The sequence below is a fragment of the Helianthus annuus genome, chromosome 7, assembly GCF_002127325.2.
Source record: "Helianthus annuus cultivar XRQ/B chromosome 7, HanXRQr2.0-SUNRISE, whole genome shotgun sequence".
Taxonomy (NCBI): Eukaryota; Viridiplantae; Streptophyta; class Magnoliopsida; order Asterales; family Asteraceae; genus Helianthus; species Helianthus annuus.
In genome coordinates this window covers 12,511,509-12,528,932 of record NC_035439.2, presented here as the reverse complement: position 1 = coordinate 12,528,932, position 17,424 = coordinate 12,511,509, and the positions used below count along the sequence as shown (strand labels likewise).

At 36.2% G+C, this 17,424-nt stretch overlaps 1 long non-coding RNA gene across 1 annotated transcript; it reads left to right on the top strand.

Moving 5' to 3' along the window:
• The first annotated feature begins 3,676 nt into the window (after positions 1-3,676).
• LOC118480370 lies at positions 3,677-16,200 on the top strand. Its single transcript, XR_004862235.1, has 2 exons — positions 3,677-4,012; positions 15,949-16,200. It is a non-coding gene; the product is annotated as an uncharacterized LOC118480370 (long non-coding RNA).
• Positions 16,201-17,424: the final 1,224 nt, after the last annotated feature.

Sequence of the window (17,424 nt, the reverse complement as noted above, 5' to 3'; positions counted from 1 at the left end):
TAAGTCATTTCAGTTTAGACACATTACATTTTACACAAATAACATACTCTTCACAAGACATTATTTTTACAAACAACTTATCTTATTCAACTCATTTTACTTGGTTACTCGTTTAACCTTACACTTATCTATACATTGTAACAACTCTCATTAAAATTAATAATTAGAATGATAATTAGTCAATAAGGAAACCCTAATTGAGACACCCAAGTAATTCCGCACTAACCCTAAAATTTTCGGAACAATCGGAATCAGGATCAGGGCCCCTAAAACTCAGGGGTGGTAAACCCTAGTTGATAATTATCAACTAAATTCGTTGTCACAATTAAAATTTCAAATTTTGATGAATCAGCTAAGCTAGTCCCGAACTCAGCTAGTCTACATAAATAGACTGCACCCTTTACGGACCGTAAGGGTAGGTCCTTACGGACCGTAAGCTTACCGGTTCCTTTACGGACCGTAAGGGATCAAGCATACGGTCCGTAAGCGAGTCTCAAATTTCACTATAAATAGCCGACATTGGCATTCGAATTCTGAACTTAAAACGACGCATAAACTCTCTGTAGACGTCGAATTAGAGCAAATATATCACAATTAAACACACACCGCACTCGAATCGCTGCCGCAATCAGGGTATTAACTCAATCGCTGTTCAATTCTTTTCTTTCCCTCAAACTTTTATAGCTCGGGATTTTACCCTCTAAATCCCTAAACTCTACCCGTTATTAGGGTAATAACTCTAATCACTGGTACGATACTTTATCCGATCGATTATAACTATCCAACGATTATCTAAGTGTTACTCAAATTGAGTTATACTTTGTTATTCATTGTGATTTCAACTTGAATGTTTGAGTGCTGTCCAAACTCGGGCTATACTCTGTCGTTCGTTGTGAATCCGCTGAATTATTAAGTATTGCACTTGTAAATCGTTGTGAAGGTTTTATCTCGTGATTATCGTTAAAGTTAAATTGAGTTAATACACTAATACGAGTTCTTGTGTCTAGAAATTAGAACTCATAATCAGTAAGCTGTTAAACTAGTATATCAAACTTAGCAGTTAAGTTAACTGAGTAGATTAATTAATTAATTAAGTTTAGTATGATTAATTAATCAGTTAATCAATATTAATTAAGCTAAGCAAGATTAATTAAGCTAAGTAAGTTATTTAGTTAAATGGTTAAGTAAACTTAATAGTTAAGGAAACTTAATGGTTAAGTAAAACTTAATAGTTAAGCAAACTTAATAGTTAAGAAAAAATTAAATAAATAAAAGTAAAACTTAATAACTAAGAAATCTTCCTAGCTAAGAAAGGCATACTTCTTACCTATAAATAGGAGCCTAGGATTTCATTTTCCTTTGCTCATTTCTTTCTTCTTCTCTCTATACGTTGGTGTTCTAACCCATAATCATTCAATCGCTATTACGATTCATTTTCCGACCGATCAATATATCCAATGGACGTTTAAGTGCCGCCCATATTAGGGATATACTTTGTCGTTTGTCGTTAATTCGATGAATGTTTAAGTATCGCGCCTTGTCGTTCGTTGTGAGAATTTGATCTCGTGAGTTATCGTAAAAGCTGTATTGATCATTAACCCGGTTTTTATGAAATTCGTTAAGGTTCGAATCTCATGACTACCGTTAAGGTTTGATTTGGGTTTTGCACCAATACGTATTCCATTCTGTTAAACCACCAAAAATACTCCCAACTACACCCTTACAATCAAACAAACTATTAAATCATCAGAAGATCCAGAATAATAAAGTGCATGCTTAATTATCGGAAGAAGTAGAATCAAGAAGTTTGTTAACTCAATCCTGCATGCTGATTAGTGAGTCATTCTTCTTTTTATCAACTGCGTTACAATACTCCAAATCATTTTGCAAAAGTTATAATTACAGTGATTAAGTTTATGTAATCACCAAATTACAGCCGGTATGTGGGGTATTGTGCACAGTATTATTATTATTGTTTCCTTCACATTAGGTGGGCGAGCCTAAGGTGACATACGTCACTCATTGGGACAGCCAATGGTGATATGACCACAGTCACAGAGCTGGTCTGTGACAAATACCTATTCTTGAAAGTTGGTTGATAATAAACATATGTAAAAACCCTTAATACTGTGAATTATAACAAATGTGTCGTTTTTAGTAAACTGAATGATTCACTCAGTATTTCCCGCTGACAAAACCTTTTTAAAACGCGTTTCAGGTAATTACAGTAGATTGGAGTAAGGATTGGATTCAGCACTAAAAGACTTCAAGAAGTGGCTTATTTTATTAATTAAATCAAATTAAGAAATATTGTTTTTATTAAAAGCTACCTTTGTAAAACATGGAATTTATTCCATCTATTTAAATAAAATCCGGTGTTTCTAAACTCTGATATTTTCCTAACTCACGGTCCTGATGAAATTTCCGCTGCAATGTTTTTCAAAATAATCACCGGTACCACTGGACTGCTCGCGGCTCCCGATTCCGGCCAGGGTGGGTCGGGGGTCGTGACAGTAAAGGTGGTATCAGAGCTAAGCCACTGCTTTAAGCCTGTAAGTGTTGTGATAATAATACTTAAGCTTAAATAAAAGAGTTAGGAGATTACTATTAAATGGTAGCACAGCTGATAACAGTTAGACTTGAACATAAGAAAAGATGCTTTAGTATAAGCTAAGCCACTGGTTTACGCAATTAGGTGTTATAATACTACCTAAGTGAAACGGAGAATTAGAAACTTAATGTTATCTGATAGCACTTCGGATGATATTTAGACTTGAACTTAAGAATTTTGCCTTAAAATAAACTTTAAGGTAAATTACTTATATAAGTATAATGTAATGGATACTGGTATGTCATAAGAATGACGGTTAGCAGGCAATAGCACTTAATTGCTATTTATTCTTGCTTATTGATATTATTTGGTCTAGAATAAAATATGTTATGGGAATACAAATTTCCTTAATTCTGGATAAAAGCCCTAATAAAAGAGGCACTTTTAAAATTTTGAAAAGATACTATTTATGGGAAATAGAAAATTTTCTCCGGCAAAACTGGGTATAGAGTAGCAGACTCTCCAGCTTGTCCGGATATACTGAAGTTACCTCTCCGGCGCGAACTGGGTAAGATGGGGTATATAAAATGTCAAACAAGTGACAAGATTTCCCTAAATAGTATCATGGCCTAATATCAGACTTGTTTTTGAAAATAAGAATCTGTTAAATACATTAACCTTATAAAGGGTATGTATATTACAGCATGTGAAATATATGATTATATAGATATGTATATCTATAAGAAATTCCAAAAGCCATAACAATTGATAATTAAGAATCAAGCACAAGTATATGCGTCAATAATAAATCTAGATTCCTTTATCAAGAATCTCTTACCTATATCGATATCAAACATTATTTTGTTTGATCATCTATTTCGTAACTCGTGCAACAAAATAATACTGGAAACCCATTAAGTTGGGACATCATCAAAAATATAAGAATTACCAATGCGTTACCATAAATTATTAACGCCATAAATTATGAACGCAAGTAAGAAGCATGTAAAGTTGTGCTAATGCACAAGAAAACACATGAAACTTAAATTATATGTCCACAGACGTTAAAGTTTATCACACACAACTTCCAAGGCAAGACCTTTGAAAAATATAAATTAGGCACGATGACATCAATATTAATTCCGTCGGTAAAAGTACTCCTAATCAAAAAGCGGCACTTTGCCACATGATCTTACAAACGATTACAATATCGCTGAGGTACGTTGGAACAATATTTCACAACCATTGGTGCACAGTTTAATTATAGTCATAATTATTGGCACTACAAAAGAAGTTATCTACCTTTGCAAATCCCCTATTTCATTTCATTTCATTCGACATTCCTTGGTAATATCACTTAACAAAGGTTATCACACGAGATTCCAGATAAAGTTCTTATATTTCTTTCGTTAAAATTCTAACCTTTGTGAATAGACTTTGGCCTTGCTACTTCCCCTAAAGGTGTCACACCCCGACCACGTAGGACAACAAACCGTGGCGGAAACATCGGGGAGTGTTGTAACAGAAGCAATTGTTTCACAACCATGGATACAAAAAGTGTTTCGTTTTATTGATAATATTAAGCATTTCATTGTCTTAACATAGAATAAACAAGTTTTATATTGTTTATCATAGTTATTATGTCACTAAGGCCTCGTCCGGATCCTATGTGACGCATGCATCCTAGCAGTCATTCAAGCATCAACACCTGAAACATATGTAAAAACTTAGTCAGCAAAGAAATGCTGGCGAGTACATAGGTTTTAAAGGAGTGTCGAATTCATGGCTAGTTTAAGTGTTGCAATACTTTAGTAAAAACTTTGTTTTGAAAAGAGTATAATGTTGCAACTTAATTAACCAACTTGATTCAAGTGGGTTATAGTTTATAAAACCTCGTAGCCATGATTCTTAACCCAAAAACATTTGCTTTTGAAAATCAATTTGTAAAAACATCTCGTAAAAACTCGTATAATTTATATCTCTTAGAAAAACATCGTTGTGTGATATTGTTCAAAATCGTTTCCTCGGTGAGCTAAATAACGACACGCAATGTAATATGATAGAAGCACTTTATATACATAAGATGTACCAGCGGCGCATCTATCATGATACTATCATACTACACCCGTCCCATTAGCTAATCATTGCCCAAAACCAATCGTTTACTCGTTTCACCTCGTGTATCTCGTTTCAAATTGTTTAACTTGTCTCGAAATCGTATTCGTTTTAGTAGTGAAACTACTTTTGGTCGTCTCGTTAACAACATTCAAACCTGTGTGACTCTTTTATTGTTCAACTCGTTTCGTATTAACAAACCACCAAAGGGTAAGTTAACATTCATCAGATTCAGTCGTTACCCACAACCCCCACACATAACCATGGGTGCAGTGCAATAACGGGATTTGTCAGATCCTATGGTACCATAACCTAATACTGGTCGGCTTGATCAATGCTAATGAATGTCATTCGTTATGTAATTACAACCAACAAGTCGTGTACACCTTATCGAAATCGTTATTAGTTTTGTATAAACCACCTTAATCGTTGTGAAACCATCGTTAAAATATCAAAATCGTTTTGATACATATGAATCACCCCAAAACAATTGAAAATAGTAAAATAGGGGAACTATGTACTCACCTTGGGTGCGTTTTTAAATGTTAACACAATCTCTCAAATTGTTTATGCGTCCTAAATAAAGTAAGGATGATTTTTAATAATCAAAGTTCACATAAATACCGAAGTTTCTCCGATACTTAGGATTTCCACATAACTTTGAGTATTCTCGAAAAGTTATTATTTTTGATTATTTTAGTGTATTGTATATATACATATACTCAAGCGTAACACGCATAATCTTGTCAACACTAACACATCATCATACACATATTGTAAAACACATAGCACGTTGTGACACATTAAATTTACTTATGAACAACCCATTCTAGTTACGTCGAAAAAAATACTTATTTTAGCGATTCGGTGACATTTTTGGGCGTCGGAAGTCACGTATGACTAACCAATCACCAAGTAAACTTAATATAAGTTAAAATACTTATTTTTATACCAAAAATATCAGTTTGGTTACTGATCTAAAACAGTTTAATAAAATCCTCCGAAAAGGCGATTTTTAACCGTTTTACCGCATAGTTTTGCATCAAACGTTACCTGAACCATCCCAAATCGAAACGACTTGAAATTTTGACACAACCCATGTTATTTACTGAATAAAATAATGGTTATACTCACAATAGTGCAGGTCTTAAATAGAGCATATAAATCATGCAAATTTCACATATTCCACCACTTTTTAAGCTATATGTACAACATGCAAAGCTATCAACCCTATGTCAAAGTTTTATGCCATTATATTACACCAAATAATGTCATTTTTAGTGTTTATAATCTGTTCAAAATCACTTTTGTCATACAACCAATTTTTTTATCACTTTTTGCACAAATCATCAAATACTTGCATTTAGACCATTTTTCTAGAACATGCAACAACATAAACATGTACTTAACAAGAAATCAAATTTCAAGACTCATCCACACATATATATATATATACGGTTATACATACATATATATCACCACCATTTTTTTTTGTATCAAGACCCATTTCATTTTAGACTTCAAGTTTAGTGAAAATCTCAAGATTCAAGAGAAACTTCAAATCATCAAGAATCATCCAAGAATCTAAAGTATGATTTAAACATAAATGTTATACCTTCAAGATTCAAGTAAGTTGTTGGATGAGATTGTGATGATAGAGAGCTTGAAATCACTTGAATGTACCTTGGAAACACCCTTGGATCTTCACAACCACTTGAAATATGCTTGAAATGGAGTTGGAATTGGATGAAGGAAGATTGAATGCATGAAGATGGATAGAGAGAGAGAGGGTGGACGGTTTGGGGAGAGAGAGAGAGTGAGGAAGTTTGAGTGTGTGGGAGGTATGAAGATATAGGAAGGATTATGTAAGATATGGGAAGATTCATACATGAGCATGCAACAACACTTGTCACAATAAGATCATATATGAGATTTGCAAATATTTGATGGGGTCCATACACCTATTATAACCGTATAAGCATATGGGGGAGGGGGTCCATGTGTAATTTTTTATATAAACATGTTATATGTAGGCTAAAACGGGTGTTTAACTGGATACCGGGTATTTTATCTAGCGTTTAAACCCCGGTTTATGGCGTTCTAGATTATTTTTAATATTCTAAAAAAAATAATCTTGCCAAAATATTACTGAAATAAATTTCAGTTGCCAAGACTGGCTGCGTTGTCCGCGTTTCGCAGTAAAAGCACTGTGTCGCGTAGAAACTCACGGTACGCGCTTAAACTAAAAAAAATAACGTTTTAATTTATTTTTCAACATGGACCTGATTAAAATAAATTGTTAATCATAACAGAATATTTTTGGGATTTAGATATTATCCGGGCGGTCACCAACGTTCGCTTCGCAGTTTTGTCGTAATTAGTTCTTTAGTTCATATAAACATGTTTTCGCCATACCAAATCCTTCGAAACTTATTTCTAAGTTCTAAAAGGGATATTTAGGGTATGTTTAGCTTACGTCACAGTTCCGGAGTGTGTACGTTGCGTTAAACTGATTGCGTTTAAGCACCAGTTTGCGTATAACCTTCCAGAAGGGGATCTAAAGCTTGAAATCGGAATCGAATCAAATTGTAAAAATCACCAAACACAAATACACACATAATAGCACAAAAACACATATAATAACACCAAAGCACATTGTTTTATTATTATCGGACATTGTTTTACATAATACGATGATTACAGATCACAGTTGTCACAGTCTCCCCTACTTTAGGAAATTTCGTCCCGAAATTTTAACTAGAGGAAGCTTGTGAAAACAAATACGGATATTTCTCCTTCATCTGGTCCTTATGTTCCCAAGTAAACTCGGGGCCACGTTTGGATTCCCAGCGAACCTTGACCAAATGAATCCGTTTGCCTTTCAACTGTTTGTATGAACGGTCCACTATCTCCATAGGTTTCTCGATAAAGTGCATCGTTTCATCGATTTGAATCTCGTCGAGAGGGACGTGAAGATCAGGGTCAGCTAAACACTTTCGCAGATTGGACACGTGAAAAGTCGGATGAATATTTCCAAGCTCTGGAGGTAGCTCTAGTCGATAGGCAACCTTCCCAACTCTTTCCACGATCTTAAATGGTCCTACATATCGTGGTGCAAGTTTTCCTTTCTTTCCAAATCTCACGACTCCTTTCCAAGGTGAAACCTTGAGCAGGACACGGTCTCCGACTTGAAGTTCTAAGGGCTTGCGTCCTAAATCCGCATAACTCTTTTGACGGCTTCTAGCTGTCACAAGATTATCGCGAATTTTCTTGATTTTGTCTGTTGCTTCCAGAATGATCTCAGGTCCAGTAAGGTGAGCTTCACCGGTCTCATCCCAACAGACAGGTGAACGACATTTTCGACCGTAGAGAGCTTCGAATGGTGCCATCTTAATGCTAGCATGATAACTATTATTGTATGAGAACTCGATCAATGGTAAATGAGAATCCCAATTACCACCAAAGTCTATCACGCATGCTCTAAGCATATCCTCCAAAGTTTGAATCGTCCTCTCAGATTGACCATCTGTTTGGGGATGATAGGCAGTGCTTAGGTTCAGTTGGGTTCCCAAAGCAGATTGCATAGCCTTCCAAAAATGAGATGAAAATCGAGCATCACGATCAGAAATGATATCCAAAGGAACACCATGTCGTGATACAATCTCGTCTACATAGATCTTTGCAAGCTTCTCAGCAGATAAATCCTCACGGATTGGTAAGAAGTGAGCTGATTTCGTTAATCGATCGATAACAACCCAGATAGCATCATGACCTTTAGAAGTACGCGGTAGCTTAGTGATGAGATCCATCGCAATGCTCTCCCACTTCCAAACCGGTATCTCTGGTTGTACAAGCAAACCAGAAGGTCGTTGATGTTCAGCCTTGACTTTAAGACAAGTTAGGCATTTCGATACATACAAGGCAACATCTTTCTTCATACCAGGCCACCAGAACTTAGTACAAAGATCCTTGTACATTTTATCAGCACCAGGATGGATAGAATATCGGGACTTGTGAGATTCGTCCATCACTAGGGTGCGGAGATCGTCTTGTTTTGGGACCCACGAACGATCCTTGAAATAAAGCAAACCATCGCTTTTTGCTTCGAGTTTAAGCTCAAGCTGATGTGGTAATTCCATAACCATCAAACTCTGTGATACACAAAATTGCTGAGCGTGAAGAACACGAGATTGAAGATCAGATAGAGTTTGAACGAAATGAAGCTTGACTCGCTCTTTTCGACTAAGCGCATCGGCCACGACATTCGCCTTACCAGGATGGTAGCGAATTTCGCAATCGTAGTCGTTCAAGAGTTCCACCCAACGTCGTTGCCTCATGTTCAGCTCTTTCTGATTAAGAATATACTGGAGGCTTTTGTGGTCTGTGAAAACCACACACTTCGTGCCATAAAGATAATGTCTCCAGATTTTAAGCGCGAAAACCACAGCTCCTAACTCGAGATCATGAGTCGTGTAGTTCTTCTCGTGGATTTTCAGCTGTCGAGATGCATATGCAATAACTTTACCTCGTTGCATGAGGACGCAACAAAGGCCTAAGTTGGATGCATCGCAATAGACAACGAAATCCTCGTTTCCCTCGGGCAGAGATAGAACAGGAGCATTACATAACTTCTGCTTCAGTGTTTGGAACGCTTCTTCTTGCTTGGGTCCCCACTCAAAAGGCTTATTCTTCTGAGTCAAAGCAGTGAGTGGAACCGCAATCTTCGAGAAATTAGAAATGAATCGACGATAATAACCGACAAGACCAAGAAAAGATCGAATCTCTGTCGGCGTTGTCGGGGTATTCCACTCCTTAATAGCAGCAATCTTGGATGGATCCACATGAATACCCTGCTCGTTGACTATATGACCAAGAAACTGAACTTCTTTAAGCCAGAATTCACACTTGGAGAATTTAGCGAAAAGTTGTTCCTTCTTAAGGAGTTCCAACGTTAAGCGAAGGTGTTGCTCGTGATCGGCTCGAGTCTTCGAATAAATGAGGATATCGTCGATGAACACAATAATGAACTTATCTAAATAAGGTTTACAGACCCTATTCATTAAGTCCATAAAGATAGCTGGAGCATTCGTCAAGCCAAAAGGCATGACTGTGAACTCGTAATGCCCATATCTCGTGCGGAAAGCAGTTTTGGGAATATCTTCTTCGAGAACACGAAGTTGATGATACCCAGAACGCAGATCGATCTTAGAAAAACATGAAGCACCTTGCAGCTGGTCAAAGAGATCATCAATTCGAGGTAGGGGATATCGATTCTTGATGGTAAGCTTATTAAGCTCACGATAATCGATACACATTCGAAAAGACCCATCTTTCTTTTTCACGAAGAGGACCGGAGCTCCCCAAGGTGAATAACTCGGACGGATGAATCCTTTATCAGATAACTCTTGAAGCTGTTTCGATAACTCTTGCATCTCTGACGGTGCAAGACGATAGGGTGCCTTCGCAATCGGGCTGGCATTTGGTACAAGGTCGATATGAAACTCAACTTGACGAACTGGAGGCAAACCAGGCAGTTCATCGGGAAACACCTCTGGATAATCCCGAACAATCGGAATATCCTGGACATTCTTACTTTTGCTTCTCTCCTCGGTGACATGTGCTAGAAAAGCAACATATCCCTTTCTTAAATATCCTTGGGCCTTTGTACACGACATAAGCTTCAAACCGCCAGATGGCTTCTCACCACGAATCTCCAGAATATCGCCAGACGGAAGAGGAATACGAACAATCTTATCGAAGCAAACCACCTCAGCGTGGTGTTTGGTTAACCAATCCATTCCAATGATGATGTCGAAGCTTCCAAGTTGCATTGGCGTGAGGTCAATAGGAAAAAGATGGCTATCAAGGTTTAACTGACAATCACGAATAACAGAATCGAGAACAAGAGGTTTACCAGTAGCAACTTCGACAGATAAGGGTTTCCTTAATTTAGTTCTAGGTATCGCAAGCAAAGGTTCAAAAGATAACGAAACAAAACTTCGATCGGCACCAGAATCAAAAAGAATAGATGCGGGTTGATTATTAACAAGAAACGTACCGTTAACAACCTCGTTGTCGGCCCTCGCTTCGTTTGCATTCAAATTGTATGCTCGCCCTCGAGCAGGATTCACATTGGCGTTCGCATTCGGATTTGCATTAGCATTTGCCAGCCTCGGGCAGTTGTTGCGGAAGTGGCCAAACTCTCCACAATTAAAACATGAACCTGGTGGGAATCTAGCAGCATTCCCTTGTGCCGGAGCTTGAACCTGGGCAACTTGATTTTGCCCTGAACGACAAACATTGGCCAAATGCCCAAATCTACCACATGTCGTGCATTGCTTACAAGCTTGTTGTGCAACATGATGACCGTTGCAGCGAGCACAATGTGGTGCGGTACCAGCATATGCTTTCTTTGCAGGAGGTTGAGTTGGTGGGTTCTGAGGGTTCTGAGCAGTCTGTGCTGTAACAACAAAGTTATGTGCACCCTTTCGCTTCCTTGATTTCTTCGACGACTCACCTTCTTTACCTTTACCCTTCTTCTTGTCTTTCGCAGAATCAGATGATTTCTTCTTGTCACCCTTGCGGGTGAGTTTACCCTTTCTGACTTGGGATTCAGTCAAGGTAGCAGATAACTCGATCGCTTGACGAAGGGTAGTGGGATTCACAGCGGTCACAATATCCAGCATAGAATCGGGTAGACCATCGATATATCTTTCTATCGCTTTGTCTGGTGGGGTAACCATGGTGGGACACAATAGACTGAGTTCCTCAAAGCGATCCGTGTACGCACGATGTTCAGCCCCATCTTGTTTTAGATCGTCAAACTCTCGCTCCAAGGCTCGAATCTCGTGACGGGGACAGAACTCTCTCATCATGAGAGCCCGAAGCTCATCCCATGTTTGTGCCAACGCCACTTCGGCACCCCTATCGCGCATAATACCATTCCACCAGGTAAGCGCTCGCTTCTCAAACACGCTTGAAGCAAATTCAACCTTACGTGCATTCGGACACTGCACATGCCTGAATGTGTTCTCAATACTCTCGAACCACTGTAGGAGCGCAGTTGCTCCTTGCGACCCAGAAAACTTTAGAGGTTTAGCGGAATTGAAGTTCTTGAAATTACACTGCGCATTGTTGTTGTTATTATTGTTATTGTTGTATATTTCGTGAACTTGAGTTACAACACCGGGCAGCACAGCAGCTACTTGTTGAGAGACTAGGGCTGCGATCTCTTCAATGGTGAAAGACTGTGCTTCACGTCGTGGAGGCATTGTCTAACAAGGAAATATGAGAAACGGGTAAGGTTGATAATTAGGAAAAGCGAAAGATGTATCGACAAAACACAAGGAATGCGATCATTTGTTCGTTACCTCGAACAACCAAACGACACGCAGTGACTAATCAAAGTAAATGAATCAAAATAATGCATCACGAAGACATGCTCGCCTATAAGTGAACACTCACCCCGAGAGTTCCCAGGTAAGAGTGACTGGTCCGATTATGTGGATTTGTACGAACACTCTAGCCTTAGACAGAAAACTCAGGGTACAGGCATTCACTCTTCCAGTTTGCACGTGTTCACATTATTTTAACCCAAACTTCGACGAGATTTTGAAAATTAAAAAGGCACTAAGCCAAATATGAATCAAATTGGAAGGGTTCAAAACCATATAACAGAGGGTTCAGAACCTAGTAATCAATCATCCTAGAACGGATGATAAATTCTCGAAGCAGATTCGGATTTGTGTTCTCATTGTGGTTATCACCTAAGGATAGGTGACGGTATTGTTTTAAAATCTAAACACAAGTAAACTTGTGTTAGGGTCCTAAAGTTATAGTCTAGGTCAAAGCATTACTAATAACCTAATTCCCTATAACCATTGGCTCTGATACCAACTTTCTTCTGTCACACCCCGACCACGTAGGACAACAAACCGTGGCGGAAACATCGGGGAGTGTTGTAACAGAAGCAATTGTTTCACAACCATGGATACAAAAAGTGTTTCGTTTTATTGATAATATTAAGCATTTCATTGTCTTAACATAGAATAAACAAGTTTTATATTGTTTATCATAGTTATTATGTCACTAAGGCCTCGTCCGGATCCTATGTGACGCATGCATCCTAGCAGTCATTCAAGCATCAACACCTGAAACATATGTAAAAACTTAGTCAGCAAAGAAATGCTGGCGAGTACATAGGTTTTAAAGGAGTGTCGAATTCATGGCTAGTTTAAGTGTTGCAATACTTTAGTAAAAACTTTGTTTTGAAAAGAGTATAATGTTGCAACTTAATTAACCAACTTGATTCAAGTGGGTTATAGTTTATAAAACCTCGTAGCCATGATTCTTAACCCAAAAACATTTGCTTTTGAAAATCAATTTGTAAAAACATCTCGTAAAAACTCGTATAATTTATATCTCTTAGAAAAACATCGTTGTGTGATATTGTTCAAAATCGTTTCCTCGGTGAGCTAAATAACGACACGCAATGTAATATGATAGAAGCACTTTATATACATAAGATGTACCAGCGGCGCATCTATCATGATACTATCATACTACACCCGTCCCATTAGCTAATCATTGCCCAAAACCAATCGTTTACTCGTTTCACCTCGTGTATCTCGTTTCAAATTGTTTAACTTGTCTCGAAATCGTATTCGTTTTAGTAGTGAAACTACTTTTGGTCGTCTCGTTAACAACATTCAAACCTGTGTGACTCTTTTATTGTTCAACTCGTTTCGTATTAACAAACCACCAAAGGGTAAGTTAACATTCATCAGATTCAGTCGTTACCCACAACCCCCACACATAACCATGGGTGCAGTGCAATAACGGGATTTGTCAGATCCTATGGTACCATAACCTAATACTGGTCGGCTTGATCAATGCTAATGAATGTCATTCGTTATGTAATTACAACCAACAAGTCGTGTACACCTTATCGAAATCGTTATTAGTTTTGTATAAACCACCTTAATCGTTGTGAAACCATCGTTAAAATATCAAAATCGTTTTGATACATATGAATCACCCCAAAACAATTGAAAATAGTAAAATAGGGGAACTATGTACTCACCTTGGGTGCGTTTTTAAATGTTAACACAATCTCTCAAATTGTTTATGCGTCCTAAATAAAGTAAGGATGATTTTTAATAATCAAAGTTCACATAAATACCGAAGTTTCTCCGATACTTAGGATTTCCACATAACTTTGAGTATTCTCGAAAAGTTATTATTTTTGATTATTTTAGTGTATTGTATATATACATATACTCAAGCGTAACACGCATAATCTTGTCAACACTAACACATCATCATACACATATTGTAAAACACATAGCACGTTGTGACACATTAAATTTACTTATGAACAACCCATTCTAGTTACGTCGAAAAAAATACTTATTTTAGCGATTCGGTGACATTTTTGGGCGTCGGAAGTCACGTATGACTAACCAATCACCAAGTAAACTTAATATAAGTTAAAATACTTATTTTTATACCAAAAATATCAGTTTGGTTACTGATCTAAAACAGTTTAATAAAATCCTCCGAAAAGGCGATTTTTAACCGTTTTACCGCATAGTTTTGCATCAAACGTTACCCGAACCATCCCAAATCGAAACGACTTGAAATTTTGACACAACCCATGTTATTTACTGAATAAAATAATGGTTATACTCACAATAGTGCAGGTCTTAAATAGAGCATATAAATCATGCAAATTTCACATATTCCACCACTTTTTAAGCTATATGTACAACATGCAAAGCTATCAACCCTATGTCAAAGTTTTATGCCATTATATTACACCAAATAATGTCATTTTTAGTGTTTATAATCTGTTCAAAATCACTTTTGTCATACAACCAATTTTTTTATCACTTTTTGCACAAATCATCAAATACTTGCATTTAGACCATTTTTCTAGAACATGCAACAACATAAACATGTACTTAACAAGAAATCAAATTTCAAGACTCATCCACACATATATATATATATACGGTTATACATACATATATATCACCACCATTTTTTTTTGTATCAAGACCCATTTCATTTTAGACTTCAAGTTTAGTGAAAATCCCAAGATTCAAGAGAAACTTCAAATCATCAAGAATCATCCAAGAATCTAAAGTATGATTTAAACATAAATGTTATACCTTCAAGATTCAAGTAAGTTGTTGGATGAGATTGTGATGATAGAGAGCTTGAAATCACTTGAATGTACCTTGGAAACACCCTTGGATCTTCACAACCACTTGAAATATGCTTGAAATGGAGTTGGAATTGGATGAAGGAAGATTGAATGCATGAAGATGGATAGAGAGAGAGAGGGTGGACGGTTTGGGGAGAGAGAGAGAGAGTGAGGAAGTTTGAGTGTGTGGGAGGTATGAAGATATAGGAAGGATTATGTAAGATATGGGAAGATTCATACATGAGCATGCAACAACACTTGTCACAATAAGATCATATATGAGATTTGCAAATATTTGATGGGGTCCATACACCTATTATAACCGTATAAGCATATGGGGGAGGGGGTCCATGTGTAATTTTTTATATAAACATGTTATATGTAGGCTAAAACGGGTGTTTAACTGGATACCGGGTATTTTATCTAGCGTTTAAACCCCGGTTTATGGTGTTCTAGATTATTTTTAATATTCTAAAAAAAATAATCTTGCCAAAATATTACTGAAATAAATTTCAGTTGCCAAGACTGGCTGCGTTGTCCGCGTTTCGCAGTAAAAGCACTGTGTCGCGTAGAAACTCACGGTACGCGCTTAAACTAAAAAAAAATAACGTTTTAATTTATTTTTCAACATGGACCTGATTAAAATAAATTGTTAATCATAACAGAATATTTTTGGGATTTAGATATTATCCGGGCGGTCACCAACGTTCGCTTCGCAGTTTTGTCGTAATTAGTTCTTTAGTTCATATAAACATGTTTTCGCCATACCAAATCCTTCGAAACTTATTTCTAAGTTCTAAAAGGGATATTTAGGGTATGTTTAGCTTACGTCACAGTTCCGGAGTGTGTACGTTGCGTTAAACTGATTGCGTTTAAGCACCAGTTTGCGTATAACCTTCCAGAAGGGGATCTAAAGCTTGAAATCGGAATCGAATCAAATTGTAAAAATCACCAAACACAAATACACACATAATAGCACAAAAACACATATAATAACACCAAAGCACATTGTTTTATTATTATCGGACATTGTTTTACATAATACGATGATTACAGATCACAGTTGTCACAAAAGGTTATCATACCATAAGGATTTCTTTCATGGTAGCGAATATTGATCTGTTTCATTTCTTGATAAATCCACACGTTACACATGCACTGGTTGTTGCACGTGTGGTTCGTATGAAGACCACTGGAGGGCTTCATTCTAACCTGCTGTTTTATCAAAAGTTCAAATCTCGTTTTGCTATACTTAATCTTTGCATTATAAACCGCGTTTTACAAAGCGATAACTCTTTAATATCGAATCAATGAATTTCTTGAAAAACTCGATTTTCTTTTTGAAGGGTATACATGGTTTCTGTTGTGATCATGTCCGAACTTCCTTATTAAAACTCGTTTTATCCAAAACCCAGTTAACTTGCTCGTAATACGTATTCAATTCGAAGTCCCATATGATGGATTGAAACCATCATATTCGAAATAGTCCCAACAAGCACTTCAATTCTCTTGAACCATAACATGCTTGTTTAGTCTTCAAATTCATCAAATCATTTCTTTGATCGCGATCACTTTGTGATGACATTTTCACAAATTTAAAGATTGCGCTAATCTAGGATTTAATTATTTATTTATTTATTTATATTGAATCCGCTTTATTGATTTATTTTATAAAAGCAATCTCAACACAATTATGTACTAAGATAATGATCCACCATTTCATGTCCTAATTCCGTAGTCCTTACAACCTCAATCGAGCCTTTCGTGATATTTCTTACTTTATCATCATTGATCGAAAAACATTATATAAATTTAATTGATTATATATGGAAACTTACAATATAATATTCCTATATTTAAAATTCTTGTTAAACCATTAAGGTAAAGAATTTATATTTTTACGTATAAAATTTTATACTCTCATTTAAGTTTATGCATTTTTGGCAATTAATATTAATATTATTAGTATTATTATTTCAGATACTAGAGTTATTATCAAGGGCATGTATTGAATAGCCTAGCCTTAGTTAGGCATGGACTGGCCACCTATGCTTAAACAAGGCAGCACTACCCAATATCCAACCATGATAATAACTATTTAATATATATAAATTAAGTCATCATACTTATTTAATAAATTTCAATTATATGTAAAAATATTTTCTATATATTGAAATATATATATACTTCGTACTGTAAAGAGAAAACATATTTTCATAAAACAAATAAAGGGATGAATAAAATTATCTAAATAATCGTCCAAATATTCATAAACAAGACATGTTATAAATAAAAATTTTTATCTTGGTTAATATTTCACAACTATTAAATACTTATAGAAATATTCTTTTATAATAATATATATATATATATGGTAAAATATCAAATGTCACTTACGCCAACCAACATTTAAGTATGCTTGATATTAAAATAAACATTTATGATTTAAAATACCCTAATCTTATAGTAAACATACTTGATTTTAAAAATAATAATCATGAGTTCTACGATATTGGGTAAACCTATTTATAAAATATATATCATTATTATT